Here is a 16,472-nt window from a genome sequence, read left to right on the forward strand (position 1 = left end):
GCGAAGTGCGATAGATCTCGTTATAAGCAAACCGTTAAACAAACCTTGACTGTTATCTTTTTCGTTTTTAATTGTTGATCTTTGACTGAACTTGTTGTTTCGTTATTTTTATTAAACTTTTATCAACCAACCCAGCATAGTTGTTCATATACACTCAAACTTAACCACCTCTATTCTCGTAATAGAAATAGGGGATCAATCAGTTCGTGGCGTCGATTGTTTAATCGTAACGAGAATTTACGACTCTCGTTGACGCGTTATCTAGCGATCGCGTCTCTCCGCGAACGGTTGAGACACCTGGTCATCCTGATAATTGTAGTTGTATTGTGGGTAATCTTCATTGTTAATTCTGATTGTTCTTGAATGTGATTTATTCTTAGAGGAGCTTTTGTTTGAGGCGGTATTCGAAAATTTTGGCATTGATTGACAAGGTGTCTCAATCGATTGCATTTGAAACATTTCGTTTGTGTCCTTTCTTTTAATGGTCGGTTCTCTTTCTTGGTTGAATGTTTTGTGTGGATGTAGTTTTGTTATTCATGTTACTTGTAATCGTGAAGCCGTTACCTACTAGACGAGACGTCTGGTTACGATAAGATGGCGGAGCGGTTGTTTGTCGTGCCATCCGTCTGCAAGCGTTGTCTTCGCGAAAGTATCTTTCCGCATCCATTGCTTTTTTTCTGTGTCGATGATATTTGGGGGAGAATTAGCCAATAGCACTTGCCCTATTTCTGAACGAAGGCCTCTTACATAGTCAGTCACAGAGTCCATGTATAGTCGATCGTTCATCACTCGTGGAGTTAGTTCGTCTTTATATTCATTGGTAATGCTGTATTGAAGTCTGTTAAAAACACGTCGAAATCTAATGTTATAATTTTGCACGCTGTCGGTTAATCTTTGCCTTATTTCTCTTCATTGATCTTGGTGTTGCCTTACTGATGCTTGAGTAGCTACGTTACGTCTTAATGCTTCGTACAGAATTTCGAATTCGTTAATATGGATATTGCGGATTGCCATTGCGGTTTTTCCTATAATTTTCTCTATTTTGATCATGTTTAATAATAATGTTTGTTTGCTACACATCATTCTCATTTCTTTTATTTCACGAATAAAACCTTCTACACCTATATCATCTTCTCCGTTTAGTATCGGAATACATTTTAATGCAATTTCAGCTTTTAAACTTACAGAGTTTGCAGCTGTTGGATTGGATGGTTGGACATATGTTGGTGGTCTTTGTGGCATAGGTGGAGGTGTTAGTATCGTGTTTTAATACTGGTATATTATCGTCATCGTTAATCATTATAGAACCAAATTCAGTTGATTCTACGTCTATTTATGATAGTTTAACACGAGAGAGGTTTCTACCTAATATTTCTATTTTCTTCGTTGGCTAATCTTAATGCATTCTTTATTTCGTTAAATTGTTGTCGAAATTCGTCGTTCTGTCTCTGTACTAAGTCTAAAATAGCTCTGGTAGAGGAATTAAGTGATCCCGTTTTATTTTGGGTTCCACATGTAGAGGGTAAACTTGTTTCGGCTTTTGAGTCTTTCTTGTTGTTCATTGTGAACATTGTCTCTTCGCTAGAGTTGCTAGAGAAACTAACTTTTCACGTTCTATATTGTTTAAAAGAATCCAGACTTTTCTCACCTCGATACGTAAGTTCGTAGAATGAGGTTCCTTCGCGGTATTTTCCTCTGTGATAAATTATTGGTACCAGAGTTCACAACACAAGTGGTCCGAATCCTTCGATCTTCAATGATGTCCGTAGACCGAAATCGTAATTTCGTTTACACTGGAGCGAATGGATCCCGGCAGGATTGTCAAAATGTCAGGTAATAATGACAGGAAAATAATGATAAAAAACATGTTGGGTTCTTGAACCAGAGTTCAAGATACCTTTATTCTATAATAAGATTACAAGTTTGCGATTAGACCGTTACCCAAAGGCTGAAGCCTCGATCAAGGCCCAGCCCTTCTAGATGTTCGTTTATCTTATGCCTAAGTGTCGAATTCATATTCCTTTGTTTTGGAAGTTGGTATCGTGTGGAAGGCGGTTCAAGTTTCCTGAACCTGTTGTAGATATTTATTGACGTTACATGCTACACGTATGAAGACTCGACAGAACAATGAGATGCCCACTGCCGCTCTTACGCTCTCGGTATGGAGGGTTTCAGAAGCATCGCAGACGCAACTTCAGCAAAAGATAAACTGTTACAATATCCACATCTTATCACGCACCTTGAATGTTTCCACTAGCATCAAAAGAGAATATGAGAAATTAAGAAACGGCATAAACAAGATAATCAAGAAGACGAAACTTCAGCTTAGACTAGCAATTACGATATTCACATTCTGTCACCTAGCAACGTTATGATTCCCATGGGAACGATTTGTAACATGACAATTATTCAAGATATAAATAAGCGTAATGACATAGGACAGTAGTTACCATTTGAAAATCAAAGTAATCACACTGTCATTCTGTCAGTCGAAGCCGAGTTTTAGAAGTATTAATAGTTAGTTACCATTTCAAAATCGAAGTGTTCACGCCGTCATTTTGCCAGTTCGCCTGTCGAACCGAAATCAAGTTAGTAAAAATTTTATAAGTATTAACTGTTAGTTAGCATCTTGTCAATTAAAGTGCTCACACCGTCATTCTATAAATTGTCGAAGTTCGATTAACCGCCAAGTGGTACAATAAAACTCGATCGACTCCGCATACATTTAAGGTGAGAATTTAAATTTGTATATTCTCTTCTCTGATAACTTCTCAGTTGTACAATGTTTGGTAACGGAAATAAAGTATCTGTCGGCAATTATAATTAACGAATAAAATATCGAGCATACAATTAACCCCTTCCGGTACTTTATCGAGTCAGACTCGCGATGAAGATTTTGGCCCAAACATAAATATTACGAGTTTCATATTCATGTTTGGCCCAAGTATCTCTCCCAAGACTCTCTCGATATTCATGTTTGGGCCAAAATTTTCATCGCGAGTCTGACTCGATAAAGTACCGGAAGGGGCTAACGCGGATTTTATTTGAGACATCTTGAAGTCATCACGACCGTTCGCTGTATCAACTAGTGATTACGGTGTTTTCAATCACAAAAAACATCTATGGTTTTCGTGTTTCTCTTACCATTGCTAGCAGATATTACTCATCTTTGGGCGAAACCTACGAAGCCACGCTGGATGTCCACAGAGAACACCGTCGTCAACTGATTAACCGTTCTTACTTACGACTCCACAAGTTGTCAAAGATAAAACAATTGTTTCTAAACTTCGAATTATTAAATTAAAACGATTATTCGCTGTGTTAACCTGTGATTACGGTGCTTTCAATCTTTGAAAACACTTATAGATCTTCGCAATCCTCTCCCACTGTTAGCAGATATTGCTCATCTTTGGGCGAGGATTCCGAAGTCACACAGGCCTCACACAGAGAGGAGCATTAATTTCATTTTGATAGTATTAGATGTCAAAAGCAAGAAGGAATCGTAAAGATAAGGGTCACCTCAACAAAAAGCGAGCTGAACGTTGGTATAAACGACTGATCACTGCCGAAATTAAAAGAAAAGAGAAAAGGCGTCGAGAAGAGTTAGGATTAAATAGCGAAGATCTTGAACCTAGTTTCTCACCCTCGAGTTCACCGATTCCCGAACATTGGAGTACGACCCACTACGAGTCGCACTCTCCCCCGTCTCGAACGTCATCACCTACATCGTACGAAAGCGATTGTTATAACCCTTACTATATTAATCACCCGGACGACTAGAGAGATAGATTCTGTCAATAATAAAAACGAATTAAACCAACCTTGTCACGCCGAAAACACTTATGAGATCAATCCGAATGGAGATTTGAGTACTAACTATATCTACATATACATATTTATATGTTATAACATTTATAATCCATACTGTAACAATTATCATCGAATAAAATCTGAATAAATCATAACATATCGATACCAACATAGCCCAGCAGGATCGAATAAATTTGTATGTCAATACCAATTATTTATTCTGAACAACTTTAATCTTCTCCTGTGCCAGTATTCCTGCACATAACAGGTTAGCCGAAAAGTGGAATTTATTTGCAGGTCGCATTAAACGCTAGTTAACGCTACCCACGAACATATAAGTTATTGAATAAAACACCAAGAAAACACAACGGTTTGGAATCCTTTAGACGGGAGTGCGCACCGAATGGGCGATACGAGTTTGAGGTTTCATTCAAGTTGTTACTAAAAGCACGACGTTTTGGGTTAAATCCTATCAGTCGTAAGGTACAACGGTTGGAATCCTCGAATACTGCCGCGCTTTAGCTAAGCGCGACAAGTTTTGAATTCCTCCCTACTAGTCGCCAGTTGCAACAGCACTCATAATATATCAGCACTATATATAAGTCGGAGATGAAAGAACACCGGAGCCTCCCCTTTGGAGCGTTGGGAGGACCCCTTAGTGCTGTAATCCAGATTTCACCATAGCCGCACTAAGAAACTGTTGTCATTCGATCCGACTGTACTTATTCGAGATTTATGATAGTGAGCTCGAGCTCGAGGCGACAACCGATCGCCGAACGTAGTCGCGGTCAAGGAATGAACGTTTTGTCTAACAAAGGCATGAGGTAACTCTATAACTCTCCTTAAAAGAAATACTTGGGACAGGGCACGACGGTAAGCGCTTCAACGATTTCCGTCCCGTGACTCGCCACACGCAGACTCTATTCTTCGAGTAAGACAATTACCAGATGTTGACGCATCTCCACACCACATGTTCAGCTAGCTCGAGGACCCGCTATAAATCTTAAGATTTATTTAACGAAAGTCCTTCAAACCGACAAATAGTCTTTGTTCCAACTACGAGAACTTGGAGAAATCTATTTTTCTCACGAACGACGCTACCCGATAGCAACTTTCTCTTAAGGGCGGCTGGCACCCTTCCCTAACCACCAACATGGAAATTGACCAATTAACAGTAACGTCAATTTCCCTCACTTTCTGAACGAAGACTTTTCTCCGCGAATCCGATGATCTCGTGCCCTTAGACACACCCATCATAGTTTTCTTCGATAGCGTCACCGTGACGGAGAGACACTCTCTAGTGCGATCTCATCAGCAATCGACCTGTCTTTTGTATACGTAATAATTGCTCCTTGCTCTAACATACAGTGTAACTTAGACGCTAACGAAGGGTAAAGTTCAGCATCCGTTGACCGCGGAAACGTTGCCGGAGCCGAGACCATTGTCATAGTGCCGCGAATATCGAAACCTTGCGATTACCTATCGACGCTGTAATCTCTCTAATTTGTGTCAATAAACTCAACTATTGTTACACCGCACCTATGGCTAATTTCAACGGAGATTCTCCGAACACCCCCACCCCCAATCCCGACGTTGACCCGACATATATATATATATAAAAAGAAAAAAATTTTTTTTTTAAATAGTCTTTAGAATATTTCTGGTGGCAGCAACTACTGTACCGATCGGAAATTTCAAATTTATACTTCAAATACTATCATTCCATTCAATTAAATAAACGGCAATACATTGAAAACGTAACACATGTTCTTCTCTACGTCGAAACATGCCCAGGAGCATCAAAACTGAGTGTTATATCGTTCCTGTTTGAGATATTTCGACGTTTAAACGCTCTTTTCACTGCATTTTACACGCCGAATGTAATGCACGCTACTTTCAGCGCCGAAACAATCACAGCAGCTCGCAAAACGCAATCTTTTACTCGATTTTGACGAAAACTAACTGTTATTTCGTTCCTGTTTGAGGTATTTCGACGTTTTAACGCTCTTTTCACTCCATATTAGACGTCAAATCTAGTGCACGTGTCACGTCCCGCGCTCCGCACGTACCGTAACGAAAAAAACGAAAACTACAACATGCAAATAACGCGAGTGGCGATTCGAACACACAAACGAACGCACGGTACAATACATTAATAAAAGATTAACTAAATGTAGACACATATAAAATAATATTAAATAAGGGCGACTAATAGACTAACAAAATAGGGATGTATATATATGTCGGAGATGTAGGGACATCGGGCCTTTCTTTAGGAAGTTCCCCAATACTTGGGCTTGAGGAGACATAACTGGTCGCCGAACGTAGCCACGGTCACGGGATGAACGAAATGTCTTACAGAGGAGGTACCGATGTTGAGGACACGCTGTATAAACAATCGAGTCTCGATCAGGAGCAATGTTGGTTTACGCGGGACTGCCTAGCTACGGCGCTTGGGAATTTGTTGATATTCCCGATCGAGATGTATTTGACATGTGTGACTGTATCTGTCTTTTATTTGCAATCTCCTTGGAGAGTTTTCTGTGATTGACTTGGAGGGAGTCTGAAAGTAACCCAGCGTCTGAGTTAACGTGTCTGCGTGCTACAAAATGTATTCCATTGTACAAAGAGTTTACCCGTTGACCGTGGATTCGTTATTGAACCCAGGAACATTGTCAACAGCTTTTTTTATACTTATTAACTATTTCACGCCTAAAATTTCTAACGAAACCCGACATATATATATATGTCGGATTGAAGTCAAAATTATGGTGAAGGGCGTTTAATGAATTCTCACTAGAATTAGCCATTGCCGTGATACAATGAAGAGTTTATTAACACAGGCTTATTAACAAGATTAGGCACTCGTAGCACTAGTGATAATGACCTTAGGTTCGAAACAAATCCGCGGTCACGGGATGGTAAACGTATGTTCTCGCACAGTTCAAGTCTAACTCTTTGTTAACTAGACGTGAGATATTCACTGGTTGTAAAGATAGTACTGTTACTCGTCAATGAAATCGCACGAAAGAATGACTCTCCGTCTCGATGATGCCGTCGAGGAAAGCTATGATGGGTGTGTCTAAGGACATGAGATCCTCGGATTTGTCGAGGAAAGCTTTCGTTCCAAATGTGAGGGAAATTAGCGCTATTGCTAATTGATCGATCTCATTATCGGGGTTTTGAAAGAGATGCTGGCCGCCCTTGAGGGGAGGTTGTTGACGGGGAGCATCGTTCCTGGAAGAATAGGCTTCTCCTATCTTCCCGTAGTTGCAACAAAGACTGCTTGTCTATTTGAAGGACTTCGCTTGACTAAATCTTAAGATTTATAGCGGGTCCTCACGTTAGCTAAACATACACTGCGAAGGCATGCCGACATCCGGCGATCATCTTACCCGGAGGACAAAATCTGCGTGTGGCGGACCGCGGGACAGAAACTATTGAAGTATTTACTACCGCGTGTCGCTACGACTATTTCTTTTAAGGAGAGGTATAGAGTTACTCTGTGCCTTTGTTAGATAAAACGTTCATCCCTTTGACCGCGGCTACGTTCGGCGACTGATTGTCGCCTCGAGCCCAAGCTCATGATCATAAATCTCGAACAATCGGAGCGGCATTTGTTTAATCTAAGTTACAACGTTACGGTATTCCCGCGAATCCAAGGAGGGGTTCCGGTGTTCTTTCATCTCCGACATATATATATAAGAAACGCGCAAATATATTGAGTAGAATCGATTAATAAACTAAAAAGTATATGGATCATTAAATAAAACCGATCAATAAGCTAAAGAGTATATATGGACCACTAAATAAAACATATCAGTAAACTGACACGCGAAGAGAACGAACCGCGAACCGATCAAATCAATCAAGAATAAAGAACGATTGTATACAACATAATAGCAAGGAAAATAAACGTGGCAAGTCATTGAGAATGTAACAAGTTATTCTAAATAAATCTTTTGGTGGAAGCGGTGGGATAGACTTCCACAGAGGATTAAAGTTCACACGGGTATTACAATAACATAAACAAGAAACATGGCGACCGCACGAGACTCACTGAATGAGGATACGCTCTTGACGTTGTCAGAAATATTGAAAGCACGAGATGAAAATTTGCGCGCGTTGACCGACATAAGCCTTGCTAAATTAGAGGAAGACGTGCGTATAAATAAGGTAACAAACGAAACCGAGAAACCTGCATTATCACCGATACCACCACAAGAGACGAGACTGACCGATAGTAACTCCCAACCGATTAAGTTAAAAGACGCGATCGTGTTGGTACCAGTGTTCGACGGACACCGACCGTCTGTATCCAAGTTTTTAAGGGCGTTCAAGCGAGCGCGAAATATGGTTCCAAGGCATTAAGAGCCTCAGTTGATAAAATTATTAATGAATAAGTTTCACAGATACGCGTTTCTCGCCGTAGAAGACAGTGAGGTAGTGAGTTTAAACGATTTCAGGAACAAATTAAAAGATATGTTCGACCCAGCAAAAACTGTTAACGAATATAAAGGTGAATATAAACGGTCTTTCAACGACCGGGAGAAGATATATTAGATTATATGGACCGCGTCAGAAATCTCAGGCTGGCAATAATGGATGGGGGAAAGATGCGAGTAGGCATCATATCCCAAGATGTTCAAGATACGATAGATTGGAACACAAGACAGGCTTTCGTTAAGGGGCTCCCAAATGAGGTGTATTTGCGAGTAAAAGTAGCAGGATACCATTCCTTAGAAGACGCGTATCGCCAAACCGTTAAAGCAACACAGGAATTAAAATGAGCAAACGACAGAACGCAGGGATCCGAATTTTTCGCAGGATGCAAGTTCGTTTGGATTACGAGAAAAACCATATCAAGTGGGGAAATATTTATATCCCCTTCGATACAAGAGAAAAGATAATCGTGCCGAAACGAAGTTCGGTACCGTGTTCAATTAACATTGCAAATCCGGAGATAAAAGAGGGACTTATTCCCAAAATTGAGCCAATTAAAGGAGTCCATTTTGGTAATGCAGTTGTGAGGAACCATAAGGGACGAGGTTATATGAGAGTAATAAATACCACATCCAGAGATTACGAATTTACCACGCCTACGATGGTAATTAAAGAATTTGAAAGCCTCACCTCGCTCTCTAGCATGACGTGCAATGCAATTTCAAAATCAAAATAAACTAGGTTCGAGAAAATAATTGAATTACTACGACTTGACACTTGAACAAAGAGGAGAAAAAAAACATCGAAGAATTAATTCGGAGGAATCAAGATAGATCTCATATTTCAGAAGACACGCTGGAAAGAACTGAAATTCTAGAGCATCGAATAATTACAACGGATGATATACCAATCAATATTAAACAATATCGTTACCCGCCTGCACATCGAGAAGAGATAAATCGTTAAATTCAAGAATTACTGGACACTGATGTTGTAGAACCATCGACATCTCCGCACAATTCTCCGTTATGGATTGTGCCGAAGAAACCAAAAACTTGCAAGGAAACAAACGTTGGAGATTAGCTATTCATTATAGGAAGCTGAATGATAAAACAATCGGCGATGCTTATCTGCTCCCCAACATCACAGAAATATTGGATCAATTATGAAGTGCGAAATATTTTTCCACGTTTGACTTGGCATCAGACTTCCACCAGATCCGAATGGCACAGGAGGATGCCTACAAAACGCCGTACGGTCACTTTCAATTCAAAATAATACCCTTTGTATTAAAAAATGCCCCAGCAACATTTTAACGCATGATGAACTCAGTACAGAACTCAGTATCAGGATTGCAAGAAGTAGAACTATTTGTCTATCTGGATGACAGCGATTTATGCAAGATCTCTTCATGAACACGAAAGTAAATTTAACAAATTAATAGAAAGATTAAAGAAAGCCAAATTGCGATTGCAACCCGATAAATGCGAATTCCTACGACGCGAAGTAAGTTATTTGGAACATATAATCAGTGAAAATGGTGTAAAACCAGATCCAAAGATCGAAGCAGTATCAAAATTTCCACGATCAAAGAAAGCAAAGGATATCAAGCAATTTCTGGGACTAGCAGGATATTATAGAAGATTCATACCTAATTTCTCCAAAATCACAGAACCATTAACGCAACTATTGAAGAAATACATCACCTTTAAATGATTGGAAAATCAAGAAAATGCATTCAACAATTCAAAAACAGCATTAACGACAAAACCTATTCTACAATATCCGAATTTTTCCAAACCCTTCAACCTCACGAGAGACGCATCAAGTAGTATATTCTTTGGTAACGGATTCTTTCCGAGGATAGATTTCCTATACAGTACCCGGGCACCCCTAGGGCCATAGGGGTTGGGGTTACGCCCAACCAGCGCACAGGGCACCCAGTACCTTGCTACCTGGATTAGCTAAGCCTGGCGGGGCTGTCGCTCGTCTCAGGTCGAACGGGGCACATTCTAAAGCCTCCCGTCTCTCCAGGACGGTTCCGGAGCAGGTGGAATGCTGCTCACCCGCCGAAGGCCATTCGGTAGAGCCAACACACCTTAAATCGTCCCTCTTGCCAGCATCTTGGCCATCAACCACTAACACCACGAGTCCATACCCATTAATTGGCCGAGCAGAGGGGTCGCAACTTCCTCCGGGCTATAACTCGACCCCCGTGGTACCATCCTTAGTCATTGGTGGGATTATCATGTGGATGTACGACCACGTCACTACCGGCCGGCGACCTGATAACCGAGCTCGGCAGTTCCAGATGGGACTCACGTAAACGAGGGCCTCAAGGTACATTGTACCCGGGAACTTATCCCGACGAGTCCCATCAGGCTTCAGAATCGTGGGTGCGCTACTATCCAAGGCCACGTAGAAAGAATGTAACCGTAATTAAACGCCTTACACTCCCGGTGACCTTCCCTGCAGAGTACATAGGGGACTCACGTAAGCGGGACGCTTGTCCCGATGGTCCCCCCTGGCTTCGGGAACGTGGGTTTGCCAGTCCCCATAGGCTCATATAAGCGAGCCCTCCCTGCGGGAACGACAGACGCATCAGGATACGCAATAGGCGGGGTATTGAGTCAGGGACCAATTGGAAAGGATTTACTAATCGCGTACGCCTTTAGATTACTAAACCCCGCCGAACAAAAGTACTCCACCATAGAAAAAGAGTGTCTAGCAATCGTATACTGCACGATGCATTTCAGACCATACCTATATGGTAGGAAATTTGCTATAGTAACAGACCACAAACCGTTAGTATGGATGAATTCCATTGAGGATCCCACGTCGAGAATTTGGAAATGGAAACTGAAATTATCAGACTTGGAGTTCGATATCCAATACAAAGAAAGACGAACAAATGCAAATGCAGATGCATTGTCTAGAAACCCACCAGGGGTGTGCCTACCAATCAAGAAGCGAGAAGGCTCGATCAATATCCACCAGATCGATATCCACATTTAAAAAGATTTCAATTGGATACCTCAACCGAGGACTCTCTATATTTGAAGCTAAACCACGCGTCTTGACTCAGTTTTATAATCCGAGAAAATAAGGAAAACACCTTGCCATAGAAGAAACACCCGTAAAATATTTTGACCAAGTATTAGCCGAAATCGATGCGAACACAGGCGAGGAAGTAGCCGATCGAGAAATAGAGGAAATCGAAACAACAAGTGAGGAAGAGCCTTCTACGGCGGACTCTGAGCCAACTCAGCAACGAGCAGAAGACGCGAGACCTACGGTACTTGCGGAACTAAAAATTTCGGAAACGCGAGAATTTCAGTTACGGGAGTGAATAATCATAAAGTAATATTCGTCGATATACAGGGCGCTCCGATAAATAAAGGAGCCTTAGAAATGAAGAAAACAGGGAAACTGCCACATTATGAAGACCTAATGTTGGAAAGAGCAAAGTTGAATCAAAACTCTGGAAAATACATCGTATCCCTACCCGTAAAGGAAAACCGAAATATTCCTATAACGCCAGAAAATTTACTAAATTCGTTGAGTTCCTTACTGGACGTAGTAAACGAAAAAAAAATTAACGTCCTTTAGCATTAGCACAGGAAATGTGGAAGAAATACCCTGGCGACACACAATCAGGAAATTGAAGGGAAAAATTATTTATGGAAAAAAACCATAACCATAACCATCTGCACTGGAGAAGTAATCACACCACCAGTTGAAATACGAAATAATATAATACGAGAAAAACACGAATCATACGTAGCGGGACACAAAGGAGTAACAAAGACCTATCAAAGAATACGACAACATTATTGCTGGAAAAACACGAAGAAGGAAATTCAAGAATATGTAAGAACATGTAAGGAATGCCAGTTGAAGAAGCTGACTAGAATAAAAACAAAATAACCAATAGTGCTCACAGATACACCGGGCAAAGCTTTCGACAAAATTAGTATGGATATCGTCGGTTCATTACCAAGGGCACAAAAGGGAAATGAATATATATTAACCATTCAAAATTTATTGACAAAGTATTCAATCGGGATTCCGATAGGAGGGATCTCTTCAGCTGAGATAGCGGACGTTTTCGTAAAACGATTTATTTGCCGATTCAGGTCATAGAGCCATTCTTACCGATCAGGGAGCGAACTTTACATCTTCGCTAATGAAGAAAGTGGCAAAGATTTCGCATCAAATAATACACTACATCGGCATACCATAGACAAAGCAACGGTTCAATTGAAAGATCTCACTACGTGTTAACCGAATATCTCAAGTTATACATCGAAAATTCCAGAAACTGGGACGAATGAGTGGAATTAGCCATGTTTTCTTATAACACCTCTGTACACGAAGGAACGAAATTCTCCCTGCACGAATTAGTCTTTGGGCACTTGGCCAGAGAACCTACTGGCGAAATGATAATTGAAGAGAGCATGGAACCAACATATGCGGAATATCTCAGAAACCTGTTCGATAAAATCAACACCGTGCAGCAAATGGCAAGAGAAAATTTGATGAAATCCGAGTTAAAGTCAAAAGAATATTACGACAGACGAATCAACCCGCAAAATTTTAAATTAGAAGATCTGGTATATCTACTGAAGGAACCTAGTAAAGGAAAATTTTCTATACAGGACCGCATAAAGTGTTAGAAATTTTGCAGAATCAAAACTTCAAGATTGAAGTGAAGGGGATTCCGCGAACAGTACACTTAAACAAGTTAAAACTAGCATACAACCGAAATAAACAATAGCCAAAACGATTTTAAGAGACGACGTAGTATGGTAATATATAGTATAATGCTGCTTGCCGAATAATGAAGATAGGAGAACCTAAAAGAAAAAAAAAGAAATTACTATGTATTCTAGCAACTATTTAAATATAAAATGCGTTAATTCAATAAAATTAACAAAGATGTTGGAAGAGATTAAAAAGAGAAAAGTACCTTATAAATCAATGAAGCTTGTACATAATTAATTATCGTAGAAAGAAATGTATATGCAGGAATTCCACAGGGATTGGTTATAGATCCATTTTTGTAGAACATAGTATACAATGGTCAACTGAAAGAAATGGATAGATTAACCTCAATTGCCTTAATAAAAAAAAAAGGAAAAGAATGATATTAAATATTTATAACTTAATATTAAAGTTAAACTAAAATAAGCGATGATAATGGTCAATAATTGATGTGCGACAACAGACTTACACTTGCCAATGAAAAAGAAACGGAGACCATTTTACTTACAGGTACAAGAATACCGAAGGTAATAAATATTAAGATTGACAATTATAACCTGAAAAAAAAGAATATTATAAAATACTTTGGAATAGAAATTGATAATAGTAGGAAATTCATTATTCACATCGAAAAGGTATACACAAAAGTCGATACAGTTACAAGAAGCTAACTACTAAATTTAAGTGAATATGTATGGAGTATTGAAGCAGATACTACTGGAAGGGTTAAGAAGGCAGCAGGAAACTGAAAAACCAAGAAAAATTTAGTGACATTATAACAAAATAACTCAACATTGACGCAGCGGTCTTTGCAAACAAGAAAAAGGACAGACTATTTTACTATGCAGATACTTATGAAATATGACATTTGTTTTTATACTTACAGATCTAACATAAATAAAAGTAGTCATAATAAGTGTTGACAATGTAATGAAAAACCAGACGATGCAAAAGACGCACTGTGTAAATGTTCCAAGCAAGCAACGCAGCGTTGAAAAAATAGAATCGGAGAACCTATAAACAATAATAATTCAATAAACAAGCTCTAACTAATAATATATGGATTAGCTCCAAAAATTGTACCATACAAATATGAAATAACAGCAAATGACAAGTATGAAATAACAACAAACTAATCAAAAAGAAATAGAAACAGCCAATAAATATAGAAATAGGTTAGAAATTAATCAAGACAGATTAACTGAGTATCAACGACAAACACGATTAAAATAAGAGATTATTATATTGTATTGATCTATTATAGTATTATTATATTGAATCTGGTATAAAAAAGTAAGGTTATGCTACATAATAGTCACCGGTGATGGAATACACTATGCACATATTAAATTAAACCAATTAAACAAAAGTTATATAAATATAAACCATTCATAACTAAGCAGTGAAACAGTGCTATTAATAATTTGTAGATTTCAACAATACAATAGCAATACAATCCACAAACTATTATATTAAAATAACACACAGTATATATACACAACAAACACAAAACAATAATATTGCCATTTGAATTTTCAATTGCACCAAAATAGAAGTAGAAACAAATAACAAATATGTGATCATTTTGGTATTAAATAAAACACAATCCACGTGCTATTAATATTAAAGCAACACACCGTAAACATACACATTATAATGAATACAAAACAATATTATTGTCATTTCAATGCTCAATTGCCCTAAAACAGAGTTAAAATAAGTAAGAGATAAATAATAAATTTGATATTAATAAAAGTCACTATATATTAAGGACATTCACAAGCGGCCATTTTGGAAGTGATGCTGATCAACATGTGCATTTAGTAACTTTTATACGTTGCAAAATAAATTATATTTTCGATGAAGAAATAAATATTTAACAAGATGATAATAAAACAAATGGAAGATTGTAACAAGAAAATAATAAATAATAATTAATACGATATAATACACCATTATATGGTAACAAGAATATTAAAAATTAATAGAGATCAGCCACGAGAAATAAAAAATAAATCAAAATATTGCAACTAATTGCAATTAACTATTAAACTACTAACTATTCGCGATTGATGAATTAATGGAGAAGAACACAATATATAAGGAGCCAAAAACTTATCCCTCAGAAATGATACATGTTATTGTACATTGACAACATTAATTAACTAAGAAATCGCTCAAAAGAACAAGATTAGAAACAACAAATACAAAACACGTTAATAATGGAAAATTTTGTTATGTGTGCGTCGAGTTTTACAAATAAAAACGGAACACGACCAGTCAAATTTCCTCTGGAAATTTGAACCCCCAGAGGGGGAGTGTCACGTCCCGCGCTCCGCACGTACCGTAACGAAAAAAATGAAAACTACACATGCAAATAACGCGAGAGGCGATTCGAACACTCAAACGAACGCACGGTACAATACATTAATAAAAGATTAATTAAATGCAGACACATATAAAATACTATTAAATAAGGGCTAATAGACTAACTAACTAATAGACTAACAAAATAGGGATGTATATATATGTCGGAGATGAAAGGACACCGGAGCCTTCCCGTTGGAACTTTGGGAAAATCCTTTAACACTGTAATCTAGATTCTACCATAGCCGTAATTAAGCAATTGTTGTCATTCAATCGGATTGTATTTGTTCGAGATTTGGGATCGAGGCGACAACCAGTCGCCGAACGTAGCCGCGATCAAGGATGAACGTTTTGCCTAACAAAGGTATGGAGTAATAGTATAGCTGTCCTTCAAAAGAAATAGTTGTAGCGGCACTCGACAGTAAACATTCCAACGGTTTCTGTCCCGTGACTTGCCACACGCAGGCCCTATTCATCGGGTAAGATGATTACCAGATGTCGACGCATCTCCACAGTACATGTTCAACTAGCCCGAGGACCCGTTATAAATCCAAAGATTTGTTTAACTAAAGTCCTTCAAACAAACAGTCCTCGTTCCAACTACGGGAAGATAGGAAAAATCTATTTTTCTCACGAACGACGCTTCCCGCTAGCAACTTTCCCTTAAGGGCGGCTAGCATCCTTCTCTAACCACCAACATGGAAATTGAGCAATTAACAGCAACGTCAATTTCCCTCACTTTCCGAACAGAGTTCCGCCTGGGCAGGCGACCTAAACGGACGTGCGAAACAGTGCTCCAGTGAAAGTGCGGCAAGAGAGAAGAAAAAGGGACAAAGTTAACGCCAAAAATAGACAAAACGTGGAATCATGCAGATTCCACCAATAAAAATAATTAACTCCGGTGAAACATTTTTCATAAATAAAGCTACAAACTCTACATATGTAGAGAAAAATGATGATATTATGGAAACAACACAATCCGACGGGGAACAAAACATACCAATACACCAGGAAGAAAGCTGGACGGTGGCAACCTCCAGCAAAAAAACGGAAGGTAACCCCGCTCGCAAGCGCGAGGAAAATCGATA

The 16,472-nt window shown here is 38.9% G+C and overlaps 2 long non-coding RNA genes across 12 annotated transcripts; one reads left to right on the top strand and one right to left on the bottom strand.

The window, feature by feature from the left end:
- LOC105666280 lies at positions 1–2,189 on the top strand. The gene is made up of 2 exons (XR_007224497.1): positions 1–1,833; positions 2,081–2,189. It is a non-coding gene; the product is annotated as an uncharacterized LOC105666280 (long non-coding RNA).
- On the bottom strand, positions 1,867–14,822 carry LOC105666281. Of its 11 annotated transcripts, none has more exons than XR_007224493.1 (8): positions 14,101–14,608; positions 13,902–14,031; positions 13,487–13,574; positions 13,223–13,340; positions 13,016–13,109; positions 2,652–2,807; positions 2,527–2,570; positions 1,867–2,253 (listed from the first exon to the last, which is right to left on the bottom strand). It is a non-coding gene; the product is annotated as an uncharacterized LOC105666281 (long non-coding RNA). The 11 variants fall into 11 exon arrangements; XR_007224495.1 differs by having other exon boundaries at positions 13,526–13,574; positions 14,101–14,607; XR_007224489.1 differs by lacking the exon at positions 14,101–14,608 and adding an exon at positions 14,666–14,822 and having other exon boundaries at positions 13,223–13,574.
- Between the last annotated feature and the right edge of the window lie 1,650 nt (positions 14,823–16,472).

The sequence above is a fragment of the Bombus terrestris genome, chromosome 7 (assembly GCF_910591885.1).
Source record: "Bombus terrestris chromosome 7, iyBomTerr1.2, whole genome shotgun sequence".
NCBI lineage: Eukaryota > Metazoa > Arthropoda > Insecta > Hymenoptera > Apidae > Bombus > Bombus terrestris.